Here is a 14,184-nt window from a genome sequence, read left to right on the forward strand (position 1 = left end):
CCTGCTCTGTGTGTATCTGAAGGCCTGTGGCTGCATTAGGAGGACGTGAGTGTGCACAGGACGTCCCCTTTGTCTTGGTCTCAAAAAAAAAATCAATAATCTGTGTGGCCAATAGGCACATCTGTATCACTAATTACTAGAGAAATGCAAATCAAAACTGCAGTGAGGTACCACCTCACACAGGTCAGAATGGCCATCATTAAAATGTCTTACAAACAACACACGCTGGAGAGGGTGTGGAGAAAATGCAACCCCCCTGAACTGTTGGTGGGAATGTAAGTTGGTGCAGCCACTGTGGAGATCCGTGTAGAGGTTCCTTAAAAAACTAAAAACAGACCTACCATTTGATCCTACAATCCCACTCTTGGGCATATATCCAGAGAAAACAAAAATTTGAAAATATATATGCAACCGGACGTTCATAGAAGCACTATTTACAATAGCCAAGACACAGAAGCAACCTAAGTGTCCATCAACAGATGAATGGATAAAGAAAATGTAGTGTATATACACAATGGAATATTACTCAGCCATAAAAAAGAATGAAGTAATGTCATTTCCAGCAAGTTGGATGGATCTATGGATTATCATACTAAGCAAAGTCAGACAGAATAAGACAAATATATATCACTTTTATGTAAAATCTAAAAATAATATAAATGAATCTGTATACAAAACAGAAACAGACTCACAGGCGTGGAAAACAAACTTATTACTGAAGGGGAAAAGTTGGGGAGAGATAAATTAGGAGCATGGAATTAACACAAATACACTAAATATATAAAATGGATAAGCAATCAGGATTTCCTGTATAGCACAGGGAACTCTGCTCAATATCTTGTAATAAGCTATAATGGAAAAGAATTTTGAAAAGCATATAGATATTCTTATTGTGTGTGTGAATATCTGAATTACTTTGCTGTCACACCTGAAACAAACATAATATTGTAAATCAACTATAGTTCAATAAAATTAAAACATAATAAGAATAAATGATAGCTACACAAAAATAAGCAGTCTATAATAAGAATGGAAGAGAGTTTTATTCAAGTCAAGAATTCTAGCCTGGGAGTGTAACCTCCACCAGGGAAGGAAGCACAGCTTCAGGACTTCCTGGTGGTCCAGTGGCTAAGATTCTGTGCTCCCAACACAAGGGTCCTGGGTTCAATCCCTGGTCAGGGAACTAGATGCCATATACTGCAACTAAGAGATACTGTGTGCCAAAATAAATACATATACGTATATATATAAAAGCATGGTCTTTAGCAGCATTAGATTTTGTAAGAACAGAGAACACACATCAAACACAACAGGGATGGCTGAGTGGTAAAGAATCTGCCTGCCAATGCAGGAGACACGGGTTCGATCCCTCGTGGAGTGCAGGCCCCAGGGGTGCCCCAGGTAAGAAGCACTTCTAAGCAAAATGTGCAGGCAAGGTCTACATAACAGGTGGGGCCTCCAAGCAGAACACAGAGTAGGGTTAGGGTGCAAGGGGCTTGGGGGCCGTTGTAATACCTGTGAAAAGGGGATGGAGCCTCAGACTTCAGAACAGATGACTGAGGCTTGGACGGCCTGTTAGGGGTGGCTGGCCACCGGCAGACCTGACTCTCTGCTCCCACTGACTCTCTGGTCCAGCTGCCCTCTATCTGGTGCCCTGACTCTCCCGTGGGTCTCGCTACAAGGATGCCCATGACAGTCCATGGCAGGCAGCTCAGCAGGCCCTGTGCTCAAGTCACAGAGCCTCAGTCTCCAGGACAGAATGACCACACACAGCAGCCAGTTGGCCCCGCTTGGCTGAGCGGCTAGTACAAGGTGGGACCAGATTCAACCCTGGGGCTTCACCACTGCAGCCGGCTTCCCCGTATGCTGGAGGTTTGCCTGAGGTCTGTCCTGGGTTGGGCACTGGCTTCACCGCTCTTATGACCTCGACTTTGACTTGCAGGCTGATCAGGCCAGGTTTCTCCCTGGAGCCCCTTTGCACTGTGTTCCCCACTTGTCAACACTCTTTATTTTGAAAACTTTTTATTATTTTTGACTGTGCTGGGTCTTCGTTGCTTCACAGATGTTTCTCTAGTTGCAGCGAGCAGGGGCTGCTCTTCGTTGCAATGCTCAGGATACTCACTGTGGTGGTTTCTCGTTGCAGAGTATGGCCTGTAGGGCGTGCAGATTTCAGTGGTTATGGCACATGGGCTCCACAGTTGGTGCACATGGCCTCTTGAGCACAAGTTCAGTGGTTGTGGCACATGGGCTTAGTTGCTCTGTGGCAGGTGAGATCCTACACCAGGGATCAAACCTGCGCCTTCTGCACTGGAAGGCAGATTCTTTACCACTGAGCCACCAGGGAAGCCCAAACACTCTTTTTTTTTTAATATTTATGTTTAATTTTCTTTATTTATTCAGCTGCACTGGATCTGAGTTGCGGCATGTGGGATCTAGTTCCCCAACCAGGAATTGAACCCAGGCCCCCTGCGTTGAGAGCTCAGAGTCTTAGCCACTGAACCACCAGGGAAGTCCTTTGCCTTACAGACTTTCAAAAGTGCTTGAATTAGCCCCAGGGCTTGTGGCTCTCCTGGCACACTCTTGGGATCATGGAAGTCCTGGTGTGGAGCTCCTGGTTTTACAGAAAAAGAATACTAAGAGTCCAGACCTCAGCTCTCAGTTCCCCGGCGGTTTGTCCAGCTACTTTAGGAGACACCTGTCAGGCGGTATGGCCCATCTCCAGACCCGCCTGGCCCCTCACCTTTGCTCCTGGCTCCTGAGCTGGGCTTGACAGGAAGGGTCCCAGTGAGACTGTCTCAGAGCTGGAAAGATCCCTTCTGGGCCTGGGGTGAGCAGCTGTCTGCCATTTGATTTGGGATCACCTCTCAGGCTCCAGTTTCCTTTTCTGTGACATGGTATGCCAGCAAGTTCGTTCTAAGAATTAGAGCAGATAACGACCGGGACAGTCCTTCTCCCAGAACCTGGCTCATACCCATTTTCAGTGCTCAGCCCCTACTTTCTTTTGGCTTATTTATGGCAAAAATCCCCCACTCCCTACATACCTTATGTAGCATAATAATACATAATAATTATAAAGCATAATAATACATAATATTCTAGGTGAGACTCAGCCTTTCCCCATTTTAATTCAGTAGGCCAGGGACCTGAGTTTCTTTCCTAGCAAGATAGCACCCTTACTGCACTCTTGAGAAGCTCCGTCCCTGTGGGTGGTTTGGGGCCTGGAGCCAGGCTACTGGCTCTGCTGCCAGCTGTGCACCTCTGGAAAAGTTGTGCAGCTTTGCTGGGCCTCAGTTTTGCAATTGTAAAATGGGATGAGAGCAGTGGCCTTGTTGTGATAAGGAGGTGAAATAACGGCTCTCAGTAAACCCTAGTGGTGACCACATCTCCTGGTAACACAAGCAGGAGCTCAGGTCTGCTCCGCTCACTTTCAAGTTCCTTTTATATGTTTACCCTGTTCACGTGTTCAGCCGAGCTTTCCCAGAGGCAAATTTCTGCTCAGCTGGGGTCTGAGTGATCATAGATTCCCATTGAATATAGATTAGATTGCTGACAATTTATGCTGTTGAGACAAATATGGTGTTTTGAGTTGATCTAAAATCTCAGAGTGACTATTAAGGGGGCATTAAATGTCTAAGGGCTTCTCAGGTGACCCTCGTGGTAAAGAACCCACCTGCCAATGCAGGAGACATAAGAGATGCGGCTTTGATCCCTGGGTCGGGAAGAGCCCCTGGAGGAGGGCATGGCAACCCACTCCAGTAGTCTTGCCTGGAGAATTCCATGAAGAGCAGAGCCTGGCGGGCTACGGTCCATAAGGTTGCATGCAACTGAAGCAACTTAGCACATATATGCACAAATGTCCAAATGATGAGGTACATTTTATTCAGTTTTTAAAAAGTAATTATAAAGTGTGTAGGTATGATATATTTAAACTTTACTACTAGTTCACTGCAGCACAGCCAACGACAGTTTGTTTCTCCTTCCAGGAGTTTTCTGAATGTGTATATTCATCCATTGCTTCTGATACAGAAAGGGGATGGTCAGATACTTAATGCTCTGCATCTTGTCTAAATCTCAGAGATTATGTACTATCAGCACGTATAGAATCAGTTACAATTTTAATGTTTTAAAGGAAAAATTTAGCTAAATGAACACTTCAGAGTTGTTTTTTTTTTTTTTAAGTGAGGTGTCTCGTTGTTTCAGGTTTATTTTTAATTTTTTTTGTAAATACATGCTGTGTCACAGCCCCCTGGACACACATCTGTAGGTGCCTGTGGAGCTTCAACTGTAGCATCCAGGTGGCAGTGCAAGGACCCAGGCTTCACAGGTATTAAATTCGCATGAACACTGCAAACATATCTCCTTTTTCAAGGATAAGGGACTGTGAGTAGAACAGGTGCAGGTCTGTTTATTTTATTTTAGTTGGTGTTTTCTGAAATAATTTGAGGAGGCTTAAAATAAGGCACAGCAGACAGCAACAGCACCTGGTACTGTAAGCAGTTTTCAAATGAAGCTCCTCCATGCTCAGGAGGTCCACCTTGGACGTGGGGACTCAAGCAGAGGGCAGGCCACATGGAGGCATGGACTGGGAGGACACAGTGATGATGACGACCCTCTGCCTCTGTGCAGCCTGGCCGCTCCCTTGGGCCAGGTGCCTGAGGGGACGCAGGCAGCCCAGTCCAACTGCTCCGGTGGTTCTCCTCCCAGGGGAGGACAGTGTCAGTGATCACCAGGGAGGGGTTGGGCTAGCAAGGCCGGGTCCGAGGCCCCCCTGACAAACCCCACCCCCATTCAGCGAAGCAAGGATACAAGGTTGCCAGCCGGGAGCCAACTGTAAATGAGTCAAAGGGGCTCCAGTCGGGTCTGAAACCAGTGGGAACGGTGGCTCCCAGGACGGTCCCCACCGCAGCCCCCGTGACCCCCCCGCGGCGGCAACCGTGGACCGGGGAGGGGGGGCGGGGGGGTTTCATTCTTGGTAACCTCCCCCCCCCCCCCCCGTACCCGCGCCGGGCCCCTAGGGGGAGGGAGCGTCCACGCGGTCAGCACTGTCCGTGGTACTGTCCCCCCCACCCCGTGTGCCCCGCCCCCACCGTGCGGCCCCCCTGACCCGAGGCCCACCCCGCACGCATGCCCTGCGTGCCCCCCACGGGTCCCCTCCCTCCACCCCAATCCCGCCCTCCACCCGCCTCGCTGGTTCCGCACCCACGTGCTCCGCCGCCCCAAGACCGCCGGGTCCTCCAGCCGCGGCCGTTACTGGACCCCGGCCGGCCCTTCACAGCCGGCGCCCGGCCAGGCCGCCACCCCCGTGTCCCCCTGTCTCCCTGCGTCCCGTGTTCCCCCGCTGTCCCCGTGGCTTACCCCCCGCGTCCCCCAACGTGTTCCCGCTCCGCTCCCCCCCTCGTATTCCCTCCCCGCCGCCCCCCGTGCTCCCGCGCCCCCCGGCCGGTCTCCGCCCTGCGTCCCCCGCGGGCCCCATGTCCCCTCCCCGCGTGTCCCCCCCGCGTGTCCCCGCGCCCCGCGCGCCGGCGGAACTGTGGGATCGCCGCGCACAGGAAGTGGCGGGGCGGCGCGGCCGAGGGCGGAGGGCGGCGGGCCGGGCGGGGCGGGATGGGGGCCGGGGGCGGCGGGCGCCGCACTCGCTGAGGCCCGACGCAGGGCCGGGCGCGCCCAGGGCCGGAGCGCAGCGACCGAGCGGCCCGGAACGGAGGCGACGCCGCGGCCACGCGCGCCGAGGAGCAGGTGGCGGCGGCTGCAGGTGAGCGGCGCGGCCCCCGAGGTCGGCCCCCTCCCCGCCGCTCGAGATCGGCCCCCCTTGCCTCCCCAGGTCGCCCCCACCCGGGCCCCGCGGCGCAGCAGGCAGGCTGCGCTCCGCCGGGCGCGGGGCCTGCGGGAGGGCTGGAGGACCGAAACTGGTGACTGCGGGCCGTGGGTTCCCTCCCAGCCTCCGGGGCCTCGGCCGGCCAGGCCCAAGCCTGTCCCCGTCCTCGCCGGCCGGCCTGGGGCGCTGCAGCCGGCGAGCTGGGCCGGGGTGGGCGGCGCGCGGCCCGGGCCGGGGCGTCCTAGGAGGGGCGGGCGGCCGGGCTGGGCGAGGGAACGACACCCCTGCCCCTCGCCCCGCGGACTTCCTTGGGCCCCTCTGCTCCGGATGGACGCCACGCGCCCCCGCCGGGTTTCGGGGAGCTGGCAACTGGGACCCCGCGCGCGCCCCCGACCCTGCGCGCTGCGGCCACGGGTTAGTTTCACTTTTTGCTCGGCCCGGAGGGAGGGCTGCAGGTGGGACCGCGCGGTAGTGGTGGGGCTGAGTGTTCAGATTTGACTTTGGCGTTTGGACCAAAGGCCGACTGTGAATTTCCACGGTTCCAGTCAGGTGATGGGGCCGGTCAATGATCCAAGAGCCCTTTGGGAGGAAAGCCACCTTCACCCCCAGGGCCGGCCAGAGGGCCCAGGGACGCCTGATGTTGCCCTCCCGGGGTCTGAGGAAGGGAGGATGACTAGCAGATGAAGCTGCCTGCAAAAAATGTGCAGGTCCTCTCTGTCTCTCCTTCTTCTCTCTTCTTTCTTCCTTTCTTTAAACTTTGAAAGAAGTTGGGTGAAATAGGGGAAAAGATTTTATAAATGGTTCCCCAGACTTTTTTTAGGCACAATATAAAACCTCCTCTCAGAGAATACTGGAGCAGTTAGGTTCCTTTCTGTAGGAAATTCGATCTTACGAGAAGGAAAAATGACAAGGGGGTGCTGGCCTTGTGGCTGACTAGAATGAGAACTGACACCCATATTAAGGGTGGAATCACCCGGAGACCCCAGATCCTGAGTGGTGTGTGGTGGCTGTGTGCATGGGAGAGGCCAAGGGACCCCTGGGGCTCTAAATGACAGCTCTGCAGGCTGGTTGTAGTCGCCCCCAGGCTGGTAATCAGCTTCCTCTGCTGTTGAAAAGCTTCCTGGGGGGGTCTCAGGGAGACTCTGAACTTTCTCTAATTGGATCATTTCCCCTTTTCTAGACCATCCTGACTCCACTCTTCCTCTCCCTCAAAGTTTCAGAGTTGGCCTGTTACAACTCACTTCTGTATCCTTTTCTCAGCCAGGAGGGAACCTTCTTGATTACACTGTATAAAAAAAGAGGACATGTGATTGAGGTTCATACACACCATGTGGCTGACGTCCACAGTGCACGCAAGTGTGACTGAGATTCAGCATGCACAGGGCCTCGTGGCCCTTGTGGCCTTGGAGAGGGACAAATGTTCCATGTGCATGCAGACTGGCTGTGTTGGGCCCTGCCCAGGCATCTCTGTCCAGAGGTTTGAGGCTGAGCAGTGTGGCCTGGAGAAAGTACGGGAGCAGGTAAAGTGGCAGGAGGTGAAGGAAGAGGCCCAGGGGACACTTGAGTTGCCAGGGTGTGGGTTCTAGGAGCCGCCTCTGGCAAGGACTGTGCCCTGCCTGGGTGGGCCAGCTGACTGTCCGTGTGTCTGTCACGAGTCTGGGTGCCAGGGCCAGGGAAGCAAACTGAACGTAGTTTATTTTGGAAGTTAGAAAAAGTGTATCCACCAAAGTGATTTTTAAAAACTATTTATTCATTTATATAAGATTCGACTGCATCAGATCTTAGTTGCAACACATGGACTCCTTGCTCCACAGCATGTGGGATCTTAGCGCCCTGACCAGCCATCGAAGCAGTCCCCTGTGTTGCAAGGCAGACTTGACCACCAGACCAGCAGGGAAGACCCTGGTCTGTCCGTTTTTACTTCTGCTTCCCACGTTTGCTAGCGTGGCTCCTGATATACAGGATCAGGCCTTTACACGTGACACCCCTAAATTGCACTTCAGCCTTGGAGAAGAGTGGTCTGGGAAAAGCCAGAGGTTTCGTGGCTTTTCTGTGACCTCTTGAAGAGTAGGTCACAGATCGGCATGACCAGAATCTAAACTGAGATCCTTGGACGCCTGTCTTCTCAGCCCTATCAGTCTGCTAAACATCTGTGAACACTTTTATCTCTAGTCAAATCAGAGATGGGAGGGAAATTTTGAAAACCCTATCAACAGGGAAAATGAAAATCAGAAACTGCGTCTGAGAAGAGCTGGATTTACTGGGTTTTCTGGAGTAGGGAGGGTGTTGTCGACATGTCCAATCACATTTGACTCCAAACCACATACCTTCCACCCGCCTTCGGCCTGACCCAGCAGAGCAGACTCAGAGATCAGCTTCAGCGGAGGTTAGTACTCCAACCACTGCTGTCACCAGTGAGGCCCTGACTCCGTCAGAGTCCACCTGGGGCAAAAGCAGTGGCTTCTGCTTCTGTCTTTTTCTCTCCTCTCTTGGGCCTCATCAAAAACTCTAATATTTCACTGTTACAAGTTGCGGCTGATTAATATTTATAGAGCAAATCACTGGATGCAGTTGGCTGCATTTTTATCTGTTTCTTTCTTAATGATTTGTACTGTATGACGTGGAATCTTTACTCAGTCCTCTCATCGAGAAATGTACGGTTACAGGAAGATTGGACTCAATTTCGTAAAACAATTGCTTGGAAGTTTCATAGATTTTACTTTTGGTTAACCAAAGAATGCTTGAGGTTTTAAATAAGTTGCTTCATGTTGTAAAGTGAAATGACTTGGACTTAGTCTGTTGTTTCTGAAACCACGTCCTAATAATCTTAAAAGTAATCCTAAATTGTTGCCGTTGTTGTTTAGTCATTCTGTCATGCTGACTGTTTGTGACCCCATGGACTATAGCCCACCAGTCTCCTCTGTCTACGGGATTTTCCAGGCAAGAATGCTGGAGTGGGGTGACATTTCCTTCTCCAGGGGATCTTTCTGACCCAGGGACTGAACCCATGTCTCTTGCATTGCCAGTGGATTCTTCACCTCTGAGCCACTTAAGAAACCCTAAATTGCTCATTTCAAAATGCTGGATTTTAGGCAAACACAATACTGGTTCAGCCTTGTACAGAATCTTATTTAGTTATTTAGAAGAATTCACCATGCCCTGATTATCTGTGTCGAGCAAAGTGCCAGAAACTGAAACACAGATAATCTCGTGGCAGTGCCTGTGTTTCTCTTTGGAGGTGGAGGAACAGATGCCCGGGGAAAGTTGGCCCAAGTTCCCGCTGCAGGGCTGCAGCCTTTGGCCCTGGACACTGTGCTTTAATTGGCCACGTCTTTTCCCAAGCACAGCTAGAAGGTCATGGATAGGATACATTGTAGATGCTGGTGTTAGCACACTGAAAGAAATGTGTCCTTTGATGCTGTGACAGGCAGAAGTCTTCTCCCAGGCAGCAGAACTTGGCATCACATAGGACTAAAAACTGAAGCTGGGCGCTCATGGTAGGAGCTGCCCGCCAGCAACCGAGAGGCCTGTCCCCAGGTGGCCCAGGGAGGCCATGAATCATTGATATAGCTCCTCCATTCCTTTCTGAAAGTGGGCGGGGAATGAAACCAGCAACAAGAAGGTTAGTAGTGAGTTCTACTGGGAGCAGCAGTAAAAGCTACAGCAGGAATACCTTTACCAGTTCTGCTCTCCTGAGACCTGTGAGCCCCATGGGTGCACCTCCAGGGTTAGGGAGTGGCCTGTGAGCCCATGGGTGTCAACCCTCAATGTGGAGAATGTGTCGATGATTGTGTTAATGCTTTTCATGCTTTGATTTATAATTAGACTGTCATCCCAGGCTAACTGGAGTGATTGGTTGAGTGAGTGAATGAATGAATGCACCTTTTCTTAGGAAGATACACGTAATCTAGTCCTTAGGTTCAGAGAGACAGTAATCGATTGGTATACCTTGCAAAATACAATTCACTAGCAGCGATTTTCGCCAAACTAAGAGAAATTAGATTGTCGGATGAAGACTGCACCTGTCCGGGTTCCATGAGAGGAGGATACCAAGATGGGAAGTGCAGGAGGTTTGCAGGGGGCTGCTGTGGAAGCTGTATGGAGGGGAAGATGGGTGATCCTGCACCTGGCCTGTGTGGGGTGGGGTGGGGGACAGGTCAGAGGTCTGGGAGGATGGGCCTCAGACGCAGCTCTGAGAAGGTCAGCCTGGGGTCCTCAGCCCCACCCTGCATCATGCAGCCACCAATGGCAGGCACCCCTCCCCTGTACCCCCGGGCAGCAGGTTCTCTCTTGAGGGCCATTTGTCTGTCAAAGCGCTGTCACAGCCTCAGAGACAAAGTTTAGTGACTTGGACTCCACAGAAGTAGAAGGACAGTAAAAATGATCCCTTGGCCCGTGCAAAGTTTTGGTTTAGTTTTAGGGAAAGCCCTATAGTCTGGTAGGTTCCCTTGGACTTTTATTTTGGCTCCTTTACAATAAGTAGTGTTGCTGTTGTTCAACAACTAAATTGTGTCCAACTCTTTATGACCCCATAAACTGTAGCACACCAGGCCCCCCGTCCTACACTATCTCTAGGAGTTTGCTCAAACTCATGTCTGTTGAGTCAGTAATGCCATTCAACCATCTTATCCTCTGTCGTCCCTTTCTCCTCCTGCCTTTGATCTTTCCCATCATCAGGGTCTTTTCCATTGAGTTGGCTCTTGGAATCAGGTGGCCAAAGTATTGGAGCCTTCAGCTTCAGCATCAGTCCTTCTAATGAATATTCAGGACTGATTTCCTTTAGTTTGATCTGGTTGGATCTCCTTGCAGTCCAAGGGACTCTACAGAGTCTTCTCCAGCACCACAGTTCAAAAGCATCAATTCTTCGATCCTCAGCCTTCTTTATGGTCCAGCTCTCTCATCCATACATGAGTGCTGTGGTGAACTGGTACAAAAAGGGTGTCCAGCGATGAGAGGAAGCAGATGCTTGCATATAGATAACAAAGGTCAGAGCACACATGTGTGAGCATGGGGCAGCTGTGTTCAGTTTCCTAAATTGGGCACTTACTACTGTTACTCAAGTTCTAGAACGTTTGGTAGAAAGTGCATCAGTGGCCTGTGGTTCGGTTCCGAGCTCCAAGGCAGCAGGGTATGTTCCTGGAGCCCCAAGTGCTCTGTACCTGGCATTTCTCTTCTTTAAATTTTAATGAGTTATTGGGTATGTGCTGTGCTTAGTCACTTAGTCGTGTCCGACTCTTTGCAACCCCGTGGACTGTAGCCCGCCAGGCTCTTCTGTCCATGGGGAATCTCCAGGAGAGAATACTGGAGTGGGTTGTCATGCCCTCCTCCAGGGCATCTTCCCAACCCAGAGATCGAACCCAAGTCTCCTGCATTGAAGGCTAATTCTTTACCATCTGAGCCACCAGGGAAGCCTGTTATCAGGTATAAATGTTTCTATTTTGGTGAACAAAGCTATATGTGAAAATTCTAAACACAGACTGGACAAGTGCTAGGATAGGGTGGCCATGCAGACATGAATGGTGACTATACGCTTCTTCTCTCAGATATGTCTTGCCTGACCCCCATCCACTGACCCCATTGACCTCCAGCCAGTGACCCCTAGCCTCTGACCCTCAGCCACGGACCCCCAGCAGACATGCCATGCAGCTATGAGACCCAAGTCACTAGCTCTTTGGCTCCTGAAACCAGCCAGAAACCTAGATCTTTATATGCAGTTATTTATTTTTAACAAGCTGTGCAGGCAAATGGAAAAAGTGCCTGCCTGAATTTAGACTGTGGGCCACTATTTTTACAACCTCTTGTCTAAAATATTTGTGTAATTTTCAAAGTAAAGTCAGTGAGCCAATTAAATGAGGACAAAATGCATGCAAGAGAAACAAACAAACAAAAAGATGAATAACAAAACCCCAGGATGTCATGTCCAGATGAAAACCAAAAGAATTGTCTTTCCTATCTCAAGCATGGCTGCTGGAAACAGGGTGGGGTTCTGTGAGGATGGGTGGAGGGAAGGAGAAGCTGGTACCCAGAGAGGTGTCAGTCAGGGATCAAAGGAACTCTGTGTGTCTCCAGGTGCCTGTAGGAGGCCCTCCCAAGGTCCATGTAAAGATGAAGTCTGCAAAACGTAATGTTTACTGATACCAAATGCATTTAGTGGAAGGCACTCCTTGTCTTGCTCCATGAAAGTGTTGAAAGTGAAAGTCGCTCAGTTGTGTCCAACTCTTTGCAACCCCATGGACTGTACAGTCCATGGAATTCTTCTAGCCAGAATACTGGAGTGGGTAGCCTTTGCCTTCTCCAAGGGATCTTCCCAACTTAGGAATGGAATCCAGGTCTCCCATGTTGTAGGTGGATTCTTTACCAGCTGAGCCACAAGGGCAGCCCAAGAATACTGGAGTGGGTAGCCTATCCCTTCTCCAGCAGATCTTCCCAACCCAGGAATCGAACTGGGGTCCTCTGCTTTGCAGGCAGATTCTTTACCAACTGAGCTATGATCCCCCAAGTATAATCTTGCTCTATATTTTGACGTGTCCACACGTCTTGGTTACACACGTGGAGCCGTGCAGCCCTCTAGTGTTCTCTGAAGGGGACCACTGGGCGAGAAAGTCCAGGCAGTGATGCCTACACTGGGCTGTTTGCAGAAAGATAGGAGAGACTCTGACTGCAAAGCCACCCACAGGGTGTTCAGTGGACCCACCTGCTCTTCACCTCCTGGTGTTGTCATAAGTTTTGCAAGTGGAGGGACTTCCCTGGTGGTCCAGTGGCTAAGACTTGGTGCTCCCAATGTAGGGAACCGATTTCCATCCCTGGTCAGGGAACTAGATCCTGCATGCCCCGACTAAAGATCCCATATGCCAAGTAAGTATTTTTTTTAAGTTTTGCCAGTAGGTTGGATACAGAATGTGGCTCGTGGTGGCCTGGATTTGTTTCCTGGTAGGTGGAGTTAAGCATCTCCCTGCACTTACTGCTAGATGCGTTTCCTTCTCTGTGAATTCCTTCACCTGTTTTCCTGTTGGGCGATAGGTTTTCCTTCTGTATTCCTTGCATATGGTTCTGTATGAGGTATTTCCTTGTGTATTGAGGATAATAATCTTTTGTCCTAATGTGTGCTTCAGGCATCTTGCTTAGCTGGGTCTGGTCTTTTTACTTTGTTCTGATGAATAGAAATTCTCAATGTAATGTAGAGTTTATCCACCTTTTCGGCTTTTCAAATGCATTTGAGAAGTCCTGGGATCACTTGTGTGTTCTCCCGTGTTGTCTTATAGAAGTTGGAATATTTGTTTCCACACTGAAGCCCTCCGTCCCTCGGGAGTGGCTTCTGGGTGGTGACAGGTAGGGGCTCTGTCCCCATGCAGAGTACAGTTGTCCTGATCCCAGCCTCCGCCGGGTGTGTCGAGTTCCTGAAAGGCTTTGTCAAGGATTTAGATCAAAACTGCACCAAATCTGTAGATCAGCTGGGGGTTGGATTCCATCTCTGTGGTATGAAGTCTTCCTGTCGTGGAGGTAGTGTGTCTCCATTAATGTCAGTCTTCTTACATGGCTTTTACTAGAGCTCTCTACATATTATTCTGCACACTACCATATACTTTGTGGTTAAATTTATTCCCAGGTGTCCTTATTTTTGTTACTTTTATAAGTGGTGTTTTCACATTTTGTTTATTTTTTTACTTAAAAAAATTCTAACTCTTGTTGGTGTTGAGCAGAAAGGGAGTTGATTTTGGATATTGATTGCTACCCAGGCACCTTGCCAGTCTCTTTTTCTTATAAATTATTTGCAGAGTTGGGGGATTTTCTGCATTGACAGGAAGTGTTCATTTCTTCCTTACACCTTTAGCATTGTCCCATCCTGTTTTGCTGCCTGGGCCAGGGCCGTCAGGACTGTACTGCATGCAGGTGTGATGGGGCATTTTGGTCATAATTCCTAGTTATCAGGGAATCTGCTCAGTTTTCCTGTTTGGTCTTGGTACAAACATGGAGGCTGCTTAGTTCCGAATCTTCCTGTTGCTCCTCCTGGGAACAGAGTAGCTAACAGATGGAAGGAAATAAAGAGATGAAGAGATTCAAGACTCACCTTCACTGGTTATCAGGGAGATGCAAAAATAACAGCTTGGTGAGATGCCGGCCTGCTCCACCGGGATGGCCAAAATATAAAGAGAGTGCCTGGGCCAGGTGTGGGCACAGATGTGAGCCAAGGTGCGCTGGTGTGAGTGTGAGCTGGGGGTGTTAGAGAGGCACGGCCACGTCTGCAGAGCGGCTTCCACATCTCGGCACACTTGGTGTGTGCTCCCACACGGGCAGGATGGCCGCGGCAGCATTGCGCGCTCTCTGGGTCCCAGGGACGCTGCTGGGGAGAGCGCGGGGTTTAGGGCAAC

The 14,184-nt window shown here is 50.6% G+C and overlaps 1 protein-coding gene across 3 annotated transcripts in view; it reads left to right on the forward strand.

Moving 5' to 3' along the window:
• Window positions 1-5,605: 5,605 nt before the first annotated feature.
• Window positions 5,606-14,184, forward strand: part of AGPAT3 (1-acylglycerol-3-phosphate O-acyltransferase 3) — an 86,787-nt gene continuing 78,208 nt past the window's right edge. For 2 of the 3 annotated variants that reach the window (XM_065943640.1, XM_065943639.1), the window contains exon 1: window positions 5,606-5,752. The gene's annotated coding sequence lies outside the window, so the exon portion shown is untranslated. The remainder of the gene's footprint in view (window positions 5,753-14,184) is intronic. The other variant, XM_065943643.1, reaches the window with a different exon arrangement.

The sequence above is a fragment of the Muntiacus reevesi genome, chromosome 8 (genome assembly GCF_963930625.1).
Source record: "Muntiacus reevesi chromosome 8, mMunRee1.1, whole genome shotgun sequence".
NCBI lineage: Eukaryota > Metazoa > Chordata > Mammalia > Artiodactyla > Cervidae > Muntiacus > Muntiacus reevesi.